The sequence below is a fragment of the Telmatherina bonti genome, assembly GCF_933228915.1.
Source record: "Telmatherina bonti genome assembly, chromosome: 6".
Classification (NCBI taxonomy): Eukaryota; Metazoa; Chordata; class Actinopteri; order Atheriniformes; family Telmatherinidae; genus Telmatherina; species Telmatherina bonti.
This window is the reverse complement of record NC_136624.1, coordinates 35428851-35443172: the sequence shown is the minus strand read 5'-3', so window position 1 is coordinate 35443172 and position 14322 is coordinate 35428851. Positions and strand designations below refer to the sequence as shown.

The window sequence follows — 14322 nt, the reverse complement described above, 5'->3', positions numbered from 1 at the left end:
TACTCTCCTCCCCCAGCAGTTCAACAACCAAACAAAGCTTTACTCTTATAGACTGAAAAGTATTGATCATGCAGGTAAACCACTCACAGGTAAAAATGGCCTAAATGACTGACAGAATGGGCAACTGGGTCAGAGACGCGTGTGACCTCAACGATTCTTCATAGTGTCACTGTTTCACCGCACAAGCCTGAACCCCCCAACAGTCAATGAGAACTAAAGATTCCTTTCAGATGAGAAGCAAAATTTCTCCCAGAATCAACAAGAGTCCAATTTTCACCTATTAAGTACTTATAAGCACTGATGGAAATAACAGCTTTTAAAGTTACTAAAAGTATAAAGTAGTCTTATAATAAAAAAAGCAATATTTATTATTTAAAGTGGAACTATTATGTGTATTTCAGGCTAATTTATTTTTATTTCTGAGACCAGAAGGGCTGGGATTGATGGAGTTATTGTCACAAATGGCTTTATTTACTTCAGACCGACCCTCTCCGTAGGCTGTCAGATCAGCCTGCGGGCAAAACGAGTTGATTGAGACTCTTCCGCATTAAGCCCCGCCTCCCGCCACCGCGCTACATCGGGAGCGCGCACTGCACCTGCTTTCGCCGTCATTGTAACATCTCATAAACAGAAGGATTAGGCTCATATGAACTCAATAAAAAAACAAAATACAATGTCAACACATAGCATACAGCCTATGCCATGGAAACCGAACGGAGAGCGTGCTGGAACTCAAACTCAAACATGCGTTTAGGTGATAAAAAACAGTGCCGCTCACATGTCTGATGAGGATTCAACACTGTAACACTGTAGAAAGCTCAGAAAACTCCAAATACCATAATAGCACCCCTTTAAGTTACAAGAATTCTAATGATCACTGTTTCCATAATTACAATACTGTTATGGTTACCTACAATATTACTGTTATAATTTCCTTTGTATCAGGCACATCAGTCCTTATCAGCAGCAAAAACAACGAAATAATTTATCTCTTTTCATAACAGGCAAATTAAAGACACACTTCTGAACTTTTTTTCTGTGACACACCCTTTCTGGTGGCTAATTCAGCATCTATTTTACAACCTGCAGGGTGATCCTTCCCCAGTCTGCCTTCTTGTCTTATCTCTTCCACTGCACCTTTCTCACTCTCTTTTCCTCTGTTCCTCTGATAATGTCCTCTTCTGTGTCTCTGCTGAATCAGCTGAGTGTGTGGTTAAATCTGCTGGTGGGTTGATATCTGCTGGCCAGCGTGTGATGCGGTACATAAAGTGAAACTAAGCTGCAACATCTCACAATGTCCTGAAAGAAAAACTTGTAAGGTGTGTTTTTATTTATTTTTTTTGCCTCAGGAAGCTGCAGAGCAGTGGGGGCTCCTGAAATGAACATAATAGATGTTGCTATGCCATCAAATGAGTCTGAAATGCTTAATTTTAAGGTCAGAAAGTTACATCTTTCAGCTTGCTGTAGTTGTTTTCATCTGACCGGATGAGGACGCAAACCTACAACATTATGACAAGCTGAGGAAGAATAAAAGGTCATAGTGGGCCAAAAGGAGGCGAACATGTGCAAGTATGTGCATCCAAACATGCATTCCCAGTCTCTTATACTAATGACCAGTAGACACACGCAGCCATGTAAATACAAAGCAAGGGTTTTTATACTTCTCCTACACAGGGTAGGATGTTATATAATTATATGATAGAATTATGTACGGTAAAAATACTTTCGGAGTAGAACAAGTTGCTTTCCTTTTGGCTTCTATCTATGAAGGGGTCGCTACGGCGAATCATCAGCTTCCAATACCGAGTTGCTATGGAAGTCCATTCGCACGGTTGCACTTTAGCATGTTTTACTCCGGATGCCCTTCCTGATGCAACTCTTTGGATTTATCTATTTATTTACCGGCCTTCAGAGAACACTTGTGTCCCTCTCAGGGCTGCAGCGTAGGGGAGCAGGACTCAAAGCCCAAGCTCCTAGTCACAGGACAAGCAGCTCTACCACCTGAGCCACTGCCACATGTAACTAAGAAGTTATTTTTCAAAGTTATGCGCAGTAAATGTAAACACCAAAGCTCCAACCAAAGGCTGATCATTCCATTTGACGTTTCTTAGTTTTTCTATCACAGTTCAGGTTTTTATTGTGAGGATTTTTCACCATTACTGGATGTTTTGCTATGAAATGAGGTAACCCACCAGATGTTTTGTTTGTCATATCAAATCTCAGACCTTCGTCAGGTAAAATATGAATTAGTCAAGTCAAGTTTTGTTTGATTATTATTAAAAAAAAAAAAAAAAAAGAATGAAATTTGCATGAACCTCAATTGGACTTGTGTACTGTGAATATATAAAAATCTTCTATTTGCTTATTGACATGTAAAAATTTGCATTTAGATGAAAGCGCCTCTGTGCAGAAGATTCACAAACATGGCGGTCGTCTCTTAGGCTTGACATTATTTGCATTTTTTTTTTATTTTTTGCAATGAATAATCTACAGTTTTAGTGAGTCTAAAGGAGCTCATGAGATAAAGCAAATGTAGAAACCTGAAATGGAGCTCCACCCTCTGAAGTTTCCCACTTTGCTAAAAAAAAAAAAACACCTCACATTTTACAATGAAATACACTCATGCACTCTCCTTTTTATCTACCTGGTTACTTTTTTTTTTTTCCATGCTTGCTACTCATCTAAAAGCTCTGGATGCTTTAACTTCCAGAACAAAGTTACACAGGTAGAAAGGTGAATATTTTCGCCTCTCCATCCAGCTGGCAAGAAGCGTAAGAAGTCCTTCCCTGTTTATGAAACACAAAACAACCAAACAAACCAGGAAACAGATTTTTCTGACAGTGTTGAAAATATCCAGCCACACCAGCATTTTGCAGCACAAAGAAAAACCCAGATGGGTCATTAAGAAACATCCCATGAATCTTATTTAGTCATCGTCCTGCACCCTTACAGTATGCGCTGCTGCTCATTAGAATTTTGTGACGATCCCGAGTGTTCTGGCCAGGATGTGGGCTCCCTGTGTGTCTGGCTGGCAGAGCGGGAACCTCCCAAGAGGAAATGTTGGCCTGAATAATTCAACAGCTGGTGGGAAAAACGATCCTGCTTGGTTCTGTTATCGATCCGACACTGAAGCAATGCCAACTCTACAATTTGGGCTCACATGATTAAGGCTCTGAGAGGTTATTAAGATGGGTTTACTTCTGATTTGCTGCTGGCCTTGGCTTTGTTATGGGTCTGGGGTCGATGATACAAGCGAATTAGTCAATAAAGTCTTCCCAATTCTGACAAGAATATGTCAAAGTAAACATGGCTGCCATGTATCTAAACACACATATACTATTCAGTTTTGCAGTCAGGGAAATGAGGCGACAGCCAGGTAATAAGAGAGACAAATGAGAAGACGGTAATGATTTGAGAGATAAAGATGAAGGGCCACTGAAAGGTGTTTTGATTCATCTAGCTGTAATAACACTGTGCTCCATATGCTTCACCCAGTGCTCCACTCCCTCGCTCATAAACGGATTACTCTCATTCCTCCACCTCCACATTTTTCTATATTGCTCATATTACCTATTTTATCCACTCTCCATCTGCTCATACCTTTTTTTTTTCTATCATAGTCCCCTGTTTTCCAGCTCCTCCACCATAGTGAGTTTCCTCATCAACGCCTTCCTCCTCCTTTTAGCCACTCAACATTTTGAATTTGTCATGATTGCATTGGTTTTTTTTTTTTTTTTTTTAAGATTTGTGAGAATAGCCTTCACATCTGCGTTGTCCATGGGGAATGGTTTTGCTCTGTTTCTGCTTGTTATGATGTCCTTGCTACATATTAACTTAAATAATTTCTGAAAGGGATTTTTAAAGAAATGATTAGTTGGAAAAAAATCGAAATATCATTGTCAAGTTTTTTAAGTTAAATGTGATTTTTAATATCACATTTTATAAAGAGTGCATTTGTTCTACTTATGGCTTCATCTGAGAAATTGCTGACAAAAAAGGAAAAAGAAACAGTATTGCTCTAAACAGGTTTTAAAAAAATTTTTTTTAATTAATTTATTTTTTTTAGAAGACTTATAGACAAGCTAGTATGGATATGACACTAGTTTGATTTCTTTGAGGCAATTTTCTCTCAGTAAGGAAAAGTCTTTTTCTTACTTTCCTGTGGAGTTACATGTTCAAGTTTATAGAAAAAAGTCAACAATGTGGAAGAATGTTTCACAGTATGTTAGGGGCATAAGAGTAAAACTGGATAGGTGACTAAAATCAGCAAATATCTTCTTTTATTTACCATTTTTTATGCATTGTTTTTTTTTTTTTAACTTAGTATCGATATGCTTAGTAGAGTATCTGCATGATTTTTTTCTTGTATTTTTCTATTTGTACAGTTGTAAATAAATTCAATCAAACTTAGTTCATTTAAATGCAATTATGAGATTGCAGAAAAAACATGATTAAATCTTTCAAAATGAATGAAGCAAAGATGAAATTGTTCCTATGACCTGTATATAAGCAGTCTAGCTGATGTGGGCTTTTAAAGTCAAACTTGAGCTATAATTCTTTTTTCATACCAGTAGGGAAGATATAGAGAAGTTATAGTGAATTGTTGTGGATAAAAGCCATTTCAGAAACTATTCAGAGCCTAATTTTAATAAAACTAATTTTTTTATGACAAAAAATGTCAGGGATTAATGTTTATGTGAGGTATTATTGTTCTTACAGAAGTACATGTGCTAGTTTGCACTGCATCTTGCATTACACTTTCTTCAGCTTTGCATTTGTCTACTTAGTGAACATTGATCTTTTCTGTGCAAACACAAACACAGATACACACACACACAATCCTTTCCCCTGGGTTGCTGCCTTATGTGCAAGCAAGAGGTCAAGCACACAGTTTGGGCTGTATGTGTGCAGCATAGACTTATTCTACACCTACAAACTGCCCTCCTTACACCAGCGAAATACACCCTCATTCTCAGCCTTTCACCTCCATGCAAGCATACGTTCAGTCTTTTCTTGGATGGAAATTTCCAGGGAATACTAAGCTAGAAACATTATTCAAATGTGTGCAACACAGAAGTCAAAGTGTGCCTGCAACAACATTTGTTTCTCAGTATTTCAACTGATTTGCTGGTAAATTGTATTTATGTTTTCATGACATGCCACAATGCAGAACAATGCATGTGGTGGAGTAAGATATAATATTAGTGTGAAAGAAGATATGCTCTGAAATCATTCTACAGTTTAGCAGTGGATCCGTTAGCTAGAAAAGTTTTACTTATTAGCCTGTGGCGGCCTATTTATGCTGACTTGTGCTCTGCTCCAAGTTGGGAATCTCATCAGCTCAATATGCAATTCTTCAAAGAGACCTAGTCATCCCTAGATATTTATCATCCTTCTTTCAGTCTGCACTCAGAGCAGTTAGAGTTGGAGAGCCGGGGAAGCTCCTGCAGGTTAGAGGAAAGGAGCTGTCTAATTACTGCGGTTTGTGTCATATTTCTGTAAATAAAGTCAGCGGTGTCTGTGTGTCTGCATAACAGGCGTTTGTTTCCTCTCCCTGTGCAAGAGGAACTCCATTATCCTCCGTCTATTTCTGATATAATCTCTTAGGACCTCACTCTCTTCCCCTTTTCAAGCTCCATCTCACTCACACGTTTTCTGACACACATTTTTCCTCTGCTCCGTTTCCTGTGCTTACATTTGATTTTCACTTGCATCCATATTCTTTCGGTTTCAAAAATTCCCTCGTGCAAAGAGAGACACATCCCAAAATCCTGCCTCAGCTGAGTCCGTGCAGCTCTCATCTTTTCATGTAACCTCATTTCCATAAGGAGGTGGGCTTCAGGAAGTTCGAAGCCCTTTTAGTGCTGCCAGTTCCTTTTGAAATTGACTATTCAACACCCAGTGTAAATTTGGTGACACAGTTTAAACATTTTATGTTTTAGTTACAGTAAGAGGTGAAACTTATAGGCATGTTTAATACTACAACAAAGCAGGTAAACACCTCTGTTCATTTGGTAAAAAGTTGTCATTCTCAGTGGTATGTTGTGTCTTTTTTTTCTTGCTTTGCTCTGCAAAATGCAGTGACCTAAAATGACTGAGATTCCTTGCCGGTGGGTAAGAATAAGAGGACCTATTTGGAATGAGGGGACTGTATTTTACAGTAATTACCACAGACTGCCTGCAGAAATTCAACGTTCTCCTGAAGACCAAAGGCTCAGTTTTTAAAGTCATTAACATAGCGTTACCTTCACTTGGGCTCATTTAGGACCCTTTCACCCAAGCGATGCAGCGCAGGAGTTTTTGTGCTTATTTACTGTTGTAGATGAGCACCTTGTCAGAAGAAATTTCGGGTGAGATTTTCTTTCAGATTTAGGGCAGTACCAGTGTTGTCTTGGGGCTGGTGTGTTGGGAAGGCATATGCTGTGGGGGCTGCACTCGACATGATGATAAAAGAAAAGCTTTGATGAGGTTTGTTTCAGCAGACCTACTTTTGAATTCACCCAAATCAAGCTCCTGCTAGCTGAGTGCTGGTGTTTGAAGTTTCAGTCAGTGCAGTCTTTTTGTCAGGCTTTTGTTCCACCTCCTTTTCAGTGTCTTGAAAGGAAACACTGAATACAGCACAGCTCAGTATTTACACAAACTACACATTGCTGGCTGAGTTTTTTTCTTTAAGACATATGGCTGGCATAGAGATTGAACTGGAATGTGAATGTGATTGACTCAGTTACCAGTCAGATAATTAAAGCTATCCATCTATTCTAACTTGGGCTTCTTCCCTGTTGGGGCATATCCAAAAGACCTCTGACACTGCGTTCAAGATGCATCCCATCCACATGCCCAAACCACTTCAGCTGGCATCTTTCAGGGGGAAAAGAAGCAGCTCTTATTGGAATCTCTCTCAATTCACTTGATATTCAAGTGCAAACTTAGAATTTCTCACATCTGTAATATTTATTTTCCAATCTACTTGTGACAGAAGTGAAGGTTTTAAAACATAGATGAACTTTTAACAATCTTAACTTTACCACCTGAGGAGGCCATTCATTACCTTTCAGAAACATGGCCTCAAACTACGCTTATTCTCATGCAGGCCTCTTTATGCTTGAGGTTAGCTGGTCAACGATAAGAAAGTACCCTCTGTATCTCTTAGGCTGGTCACCTGCTTTCTCTTTTGTTTATGAAGAAATTCAGGTCAATGAAAGAATGAATGTCCAACAAGCCCCAGGAGAAAGTCTTACGAACATTTGACTGAGACAAATTACCATATTTTTCAGGCCACAAGGGGCACTAGAATATAAGGCACAGCCTCTATTATGGAGTCTATTTCTGTGCTTAAGTCAGACATAATGCATACTGTGTTATTGGGTGCATGCTGAAGCAAAAGTAAAATTAAGCAATGAAAGCAAAACTGTGAGTTTGATTGAACTTTATTCAACTATGTTACATATTTTAAAACACACAATATTTTTTGATCAATCTGTTGTCACAAATCCATCAAAGTCCTTATCTTCCTGTTATTTTCTGTTATTTTTTGTTCTCGTTGCTGGGTGGCTGTTCAGCAATAATACTGGCTTTTTTGAAAGCTTGGACAACAGTCAAAGGAGATGCCTTTACCCGGGCATCTACAATCCATTCACATATAGTGGTGTAACTCGCCCGGTGCCGCCTCCCAGTCTTTGTAACGATGTGTCTCTCATCCATCAAGCTCCGAATTCACTTGCTTTTCTTTTTTTATAGTGTTTGTTGCATGTCAGTAAAATAGTTTAACAAAAAAAAAAATTAAAAAAAAAAACTCCAAGGCACTCTTCCTTTAAAGCTTTTATTTTAATAGTAAGGTCATTTTGCCTTTTGTTAAAAAACCCCCCCAACATATTTCAACCCCGCAGCCATTGCCAAGGAGTCAAAAGGTTGGTGTTTTTTTTATTTTTAATTTCACCCCGGGGGGTTAAAATGAATATCTAAACTGATTACATGATTTTGTAAATGATTTTGTAAAGTTTTAATGAGACTAATTTCATTAGATGAGACTGTGTATGGTATTGGCTGAGCATTTTTACACAATCCACTCTAATTTTAAAATATAGCCAAACAATAAGAAGTGAAATCCGACTCCCACAATTTATAAAGCCAAAAAGACCAAATCATGAACACAGCTGCAAAACTTTATTTATTTATTTACTCTGTTTTAAAAAAAAAAAAAAAAAAAAAAAAAAAGTAAAGTACCTTATGCTTTACAATAAAAAAAAAATGGAATTAAGTAACTGTACTAACGTTTCCCTTTATTAATCCAAAACTGTTTTTCTCTCTTATATGCACAATGCTTGCCTAACCTAACCTAACATCTTCAAGGTCTGAGCCTGTTGTAGCTGGTATGCAATTTCCAGAAGAGATGATGCGATGTAAATTGGTTATATGAAAATATAACATCCAGATGACTGACTGTGTATCAAAAAATGAAGTGCAGTGCTGGAGGGATAAAAGCAGCATGAGGCTACATTTAGCATAACAGATAATGGTGAGAACATTAGAGGGATAACACACAGCCAACAGATAACCAGGAGGTGGAAATTACCGAGACAAACAGTGGATGACATAGAGGCTGATTCTTTTTTTGGTGAGTGAGCAGGGAGAAACCAAAAAACCAAATCAGAGAAGCAGCCGAGATGAAGGGAATACTAACTAGTTAATGCTTGCATGCTTAGACAGTAATGTCTACACATGCATGTGCAACTTGCACACACATTCTCATGGGATGATGTGCTAAAACGTTTCCTTTCCAAAGCTTTCCATCCAGTAGTATTAAATTCACAATGACACCACAAGAAAGTTAAAATATTTTATACTTTATATCTCTAAATACACACAACAGAACTTTTGCCATTTTCCCGTCGTGCGCCCCCTATTGACGGCTAATTCGGCATCCATCTTGCATCTTACCCGAGCTGTTAGCTCTAACAGCCAACAAAAGACGATCCTACGATGACTTTTTTTTGTCCCTTTCTCTCTTTTAATCTTCTTACATTTCTGTGTTTAACCAGTGACGTTGTCTATTCAAACAGCCAGGTGGGTTTCCATTATAGCTGGAATTGCGCAAAAACTGAACATCGAATTAAAAAATCGTTCATGAAAATACCTACATTTTGAAAAAAGTCTTACATATTGCTAAAAAGTTTTTACTCTCTCATGAGGAAGTTTTTCAGACATTTTGATATAGAAAGATTATTGCAAAAGTGTAATGGAAAAACCTTTTTTCGCATTTACGTGTCCCTGGACGTTTCATGGGGGTCATGACCAGTTCATTTCCGGTAAAGATTACATGGTGTCAAACAAACAGCGGATTTCAGAGTTTTAAAAAATAAAATGAGGGAGATAAGCCGTGGCAAATTCTCCGCAGAAAGTAGAAAACCCCAAGATTATACTACATGGCTACCTTGCATTATTTTTGTAAAATCTCACAAGAAGAGATTTTACAAGACTTGGGGCGAATGTGCTGAAAACTGTTCAATGGAAACACCCAGAAAAACCCAATTGTTTGTCAAAGCTTACAAATATTGCTTTTATTTTGCGAAAAAATGTAATAGAAACGCAGCCAGTGTGTTTTCTAGTGAGAAGCGAAACTCTGCCAAACTCACGTTGCGTCCCGGATGTAAAAGTTATATGGTGCGGTTTCTCAGCCTCGGGACGCTGATGGGCAGCAGTGGCTCTAGAAATACGTACGATAGATGTCACTGTGTCATCGAACAAGCCTGGAATGCAGACATTTAATGTCAGGAGGTTACGTAATCTATCTTTAAGAATTTCTTTAACAATTTTCTATGTTCATCACATTTTTGCAGTTGGCGTTGTTTTATAAGTGTTTTATAAATAAAGTTTAGTAGAGTTTAATTATTCAAATTAAAGGCTTCTAATACATCTTTCTGAAATGCCTTGCAGTGACATCTCACCCTATAAAGAGATTAATTCATATTTACTGCATTTTTATGCATTTTCAGTGGCAAGTTTTCCTTTATGTAATCATGAACTGAGTCAAATAAAACACACAGAATTTATCTGGATCCTTGACAAACTTAAAAAGACAGCGAGACAAATCTTTTATTAGCCCCTCCAACACAGACACGCAGAATTTCAGGATAGAAACCTAGAATGTCGGGATGAGCACACAGTCACGCACCCACAGTTTTTTCTCGTATGATGAGAGGTTGTAGAGGTTTCAACGTCTCCATACCGAGCTAATGGCTAAATATATAACTGAACAAATGAAAGGTCAGGTACACTCCCACACTTTTCTTGCAACGATAGGAATATAATTTATAAATGAAGTTAGAAACTGTGGCAGCCTCCTCCGCCTCCTCTCATCTTTTTCCTTTGGAAGGAAAAGCAAAACGTATCCTTATACAGATGAAACATCCAGTTTTCTGTTCGGCTGACGCTGAGAGGGACAGACTGCCAAGTGCCGATAATTGGTTTTAGTTAATTGGTAAAACCATATGATACTCCTAAAACATAACAGGTGTGTTCCTTCCTCTTCACTGTTGCTTGTCGCCCCATGCAAGCTCAAGACAGGGGATTGGATTGAAGGCTAAATTTGATGTAATCTGTTGGTTTTCCTTTGCTAGGCAATTATTTTGTTGAATTCTCGTGTGTTATTGTAATTAGACTGATGTGGATTTATTTGGAGTGGATCACAGGGAATTGGCTTGAACTGAATATGTCTGTAAATTGTCTGGAGATGATTTTGTTGTGAAATGACACAAATAAAACTGAATTAAATTGAATTGAAAAGGACTCTTCAACTCTGGGCCTCAAATCCTTCAAATAAAATTAGTATTCTATTGTATCATGTTGTATTCTATGTATTTCATTGCTCTTTAAGTCTAGTCTTTGAAGACCACAGTCTTGCAGACTTTAGATGTTTCCCTGCTCCAACACACTTGGAAACTAAGCATATCCAAGTTCTACATTGTGACACATTTGAGTAATGTGTGTTTAAAAAATAGAAACTTCTAAAGCTTGCAGAGCAGTGGGCCTAAAGGGCCGGAGGTCCCCAACCCTGAAATATGATACTTGGTACAATATGAATTTGATTAAAAGCTGTTCAGTTAATTTAGTCCTGCTTCAAGTCAATTCAATACAATACAGTTCAGAGGAACAAAAATCATCAGAAGTTAAGATTATAATGATTGCTTTTACATCAATAACATTCACTCTTTCTTTGTGTATGAAGAAGAGATATTTCCTTGCATTGTTTTTAAAAGACCCTTCTTGTAATCTGCGATGTATTCATTTAGTAAAACAAATAATGAAAAAAAAGACAATTTTTGAGCTCAAGGTTTTTTCCTAAAATGTAGGTTTTTATAAAAAATGAAGACCAAGAGAATCTAGCTATAGTCTGGTGTACAATAAATCCCAGTTTTGAATTCAGATATAGGAACGGGTCATCCTTAAGTTATCTAAAAGTCTTTCTGAAGTCTTTTCTAATTCTACTAGTGAGTTGCAGAACATTATGTTTTGCTAGTAAATAATAACGTAAAGCATCACTAGTAGCAGCCATTTTAATTCCTGGATGATGGAAATGAACCAATTTTATTCAATGTATCAACAAATATTATATTGGTATAACGTTTAATATTACAAAACAGCAGTGTACAATATTTATATGTAATGCTGGAGAAATTTATGGAAGACATGGGTGCAGTTATAAAAACCGTGGACCGTTGTGGAGCTGCACATATAGTCTTAATGCACCTGAAAGAGCTGTAACCAGAAATAATGACTTTCTGAGATAGTTCTTGTTAATGTTCCAAAAGAATATACGTGTTTTTCTGATTTTCATCTTTTGCTTGTAAAGGAAAAGTAATATTTCCTCATTTATAAAAATTGATTTTAACATAAGTTCAGTATAAATTCTACTTTCCTGTTCTGGTTGCTTCAGCAGCACCAGATCCACTTCTGTTTCTAAATTTGACCTCATAATGTGATTAAAACCTAAAAATGTGCTTTCGTACCCTGCCGCTTTACTTTAATCCCAGACTATTTTAAAAATTTGAGTCACTTGGAGCTCCCACTGACATTGACAACTTTAAACATAAACAGAAAAACACAATATTTAAAGATTTCACATGTTTCTTGTAATTAATGACACTCCTGGATTAATCTTGAAAGCTGTGGAAAACAGACAAGAGAACTGAACCAGAAGAATAATCTAAACAGATTCAGGCTGATGGGAGAATAAAGCTGAAGCTTTATTCAACAAAGGCAAAATCAGAGACATAGAAACAAGTATACGAGACGCCTGCAGGCTTTGGCACCCTGAGCGAAGGTTCCCGTGTCACTGACGTGACCCTGCGAACAAAAGAAAACAAGCAGGGTAATAGTACTGGGAACACAGTAGCCCCTGGCAGGCATTTTTTTAAAGGTCAGGCGAACTGGACGGAAGTATTACTCAGAAACTTAAAACATGGGTAAAAAGAAGTCAGAGAAAGAAATCCATGAATTAAAAGAAAATAAATTAAAATCAGACGGAGGAGACATAGAGCTAATCAGGAAGAAACTTAATTAAATAAACTAACACATAAACAAATACAGTAAACAGAGTTTATACAAATAAGCCCAGAATCAGTGTTTTTAAAACTTTTTTCTGTTTTTCTTTTTCATATTTTGTGCATGAACAGGCATAAAAAACGAGCAGGACTCATCCTGGTTGATTTTCTTGAGGGAAAATTCAGAATGAACAAAAAAATCACCGAAATAATTATTAAATAATGGTTGGTGAGATGTCCAGTTATCAGTTTGCAAACTGCAATAGTAAAAAGTATTTTCTTTTAAAAAACCAACAAACAAAAAACCCCATAAAACACAAGTTTTAATTGAAAACGGAAAAGTAGGAACCAGATGTGGGTGCGGATGTGTCTGTACCTGAGCTGCTGTTTGACATCCTGGTGATATGTTGGCCACTATGATGATACCCTGTGGTTAGAAATTGACCTTCTTTAGTCATAAAATATAAGATAAAAAAATTACACACACACACACACACACACACACACACACACACACACACACACACACACACACACACACACACACACACACACACACACACACACACAAGTGTAATCTATCATCCATGCAGATCTCAGATAAATTATGGTCTGGTTCACTGTAGAAGAAGAGAATGAAAACACCAGCATCAAATATGATTTAGTAAAAATCAAAGATGTAAAAACTTGTTTTTCTATCATTTCAAACTCAGTCAACTGATTTGACTTGGCATGTGAGTGCATCACAGGCGATGGCTTCTGGCAAATGTCTACTACCACTGGTGACACTGCAGCGCACATAACTGTGCTGCATTTGCAGAAGATATGAGGCCCTGTGGGGTCCATTGGTTCAAACAGAGGAGAAAGCTTTATGCTCAAAATCCTTTCAAGTGTTGGGCCTCCACAGATGTTTGCTTCTATGTAACACAGAAATCCATGTTCTAGCCATCATGCAGACACACACTTCAAGAGAGGTAAACACCTTCGTCTCTGGAGTCAAACGGGGGATTAGCTGTTCTCAGATAAAAGAACCTGTAAACTTCTGAGCCCAGGAGTATTTGGGTGAGTGTTTTTAGTCAGTAATGGGCTCTAAATGAAAGAATCCATCTACCTTAATGCCTCTATAAAATACTGAGAGAGGGATGTGATGGTTTAAACAAGTCAACATTAAGAGAAATGGAAGAAAGGCTTCACTCACCATCCTCCACGCTGGTTTTGTCACATCGCTTCTTGGGTCGAGTCGTTTAGTGGTCCTGATCATCACCTTGACTTTGTTTCAGATGAAATATTGTAAATAACACAGCAGGTCTCCTTTTCCAGTGTAATCACTAGCATTAGAGAGGAAACATAACAAAAAAAAAAACCCCAAAAAAATAATGGTGAATTTGCTCAACTGTAACAAACTGGGACTGACAGGCACAGAATACAAGAAACTCTGGACAATGATCTTTTTAGTTTTCTTCTTGCGAGTCTGTAATTTTGTGTCTTTAACATTTGCTGTGAATCAATGCTGCAGATACTAATCAGATTTCCAATTCAGAGGATTCTCGTGAAAGGTCACCAGTAACAGCTTAATACTGTAATTATAACTAGTGCATTCTGCCAACTGTGAGTCCCTACGAAGATTATGCTATTATCTATAAATGCATTAGTCCAGGAGTTGACGTCCACACCTGCATGAATACCAATTGATTCTCAGATGCTCAAAATGTTAAACTGTCAAAATCACATGCAGAAAAGATAAAACACAATACAAAAAAAATGTTGTTTTTCAATGGAAGTA

At 37.5% G+C, this 14322-nt stretch overlaps 1 protein-coding gene across 1 annotated transcript in view; it reads left to right on the top strand.

Moving 5' to 3' along the window:
- Positions 1-14322, top strand: part of cpne5b (copine Vb) — a gene marked incomplete at both ends in the record, with an annotated part of 140633 nt that overhangs the window by 14499 nt on the left and 111812 nt on the right.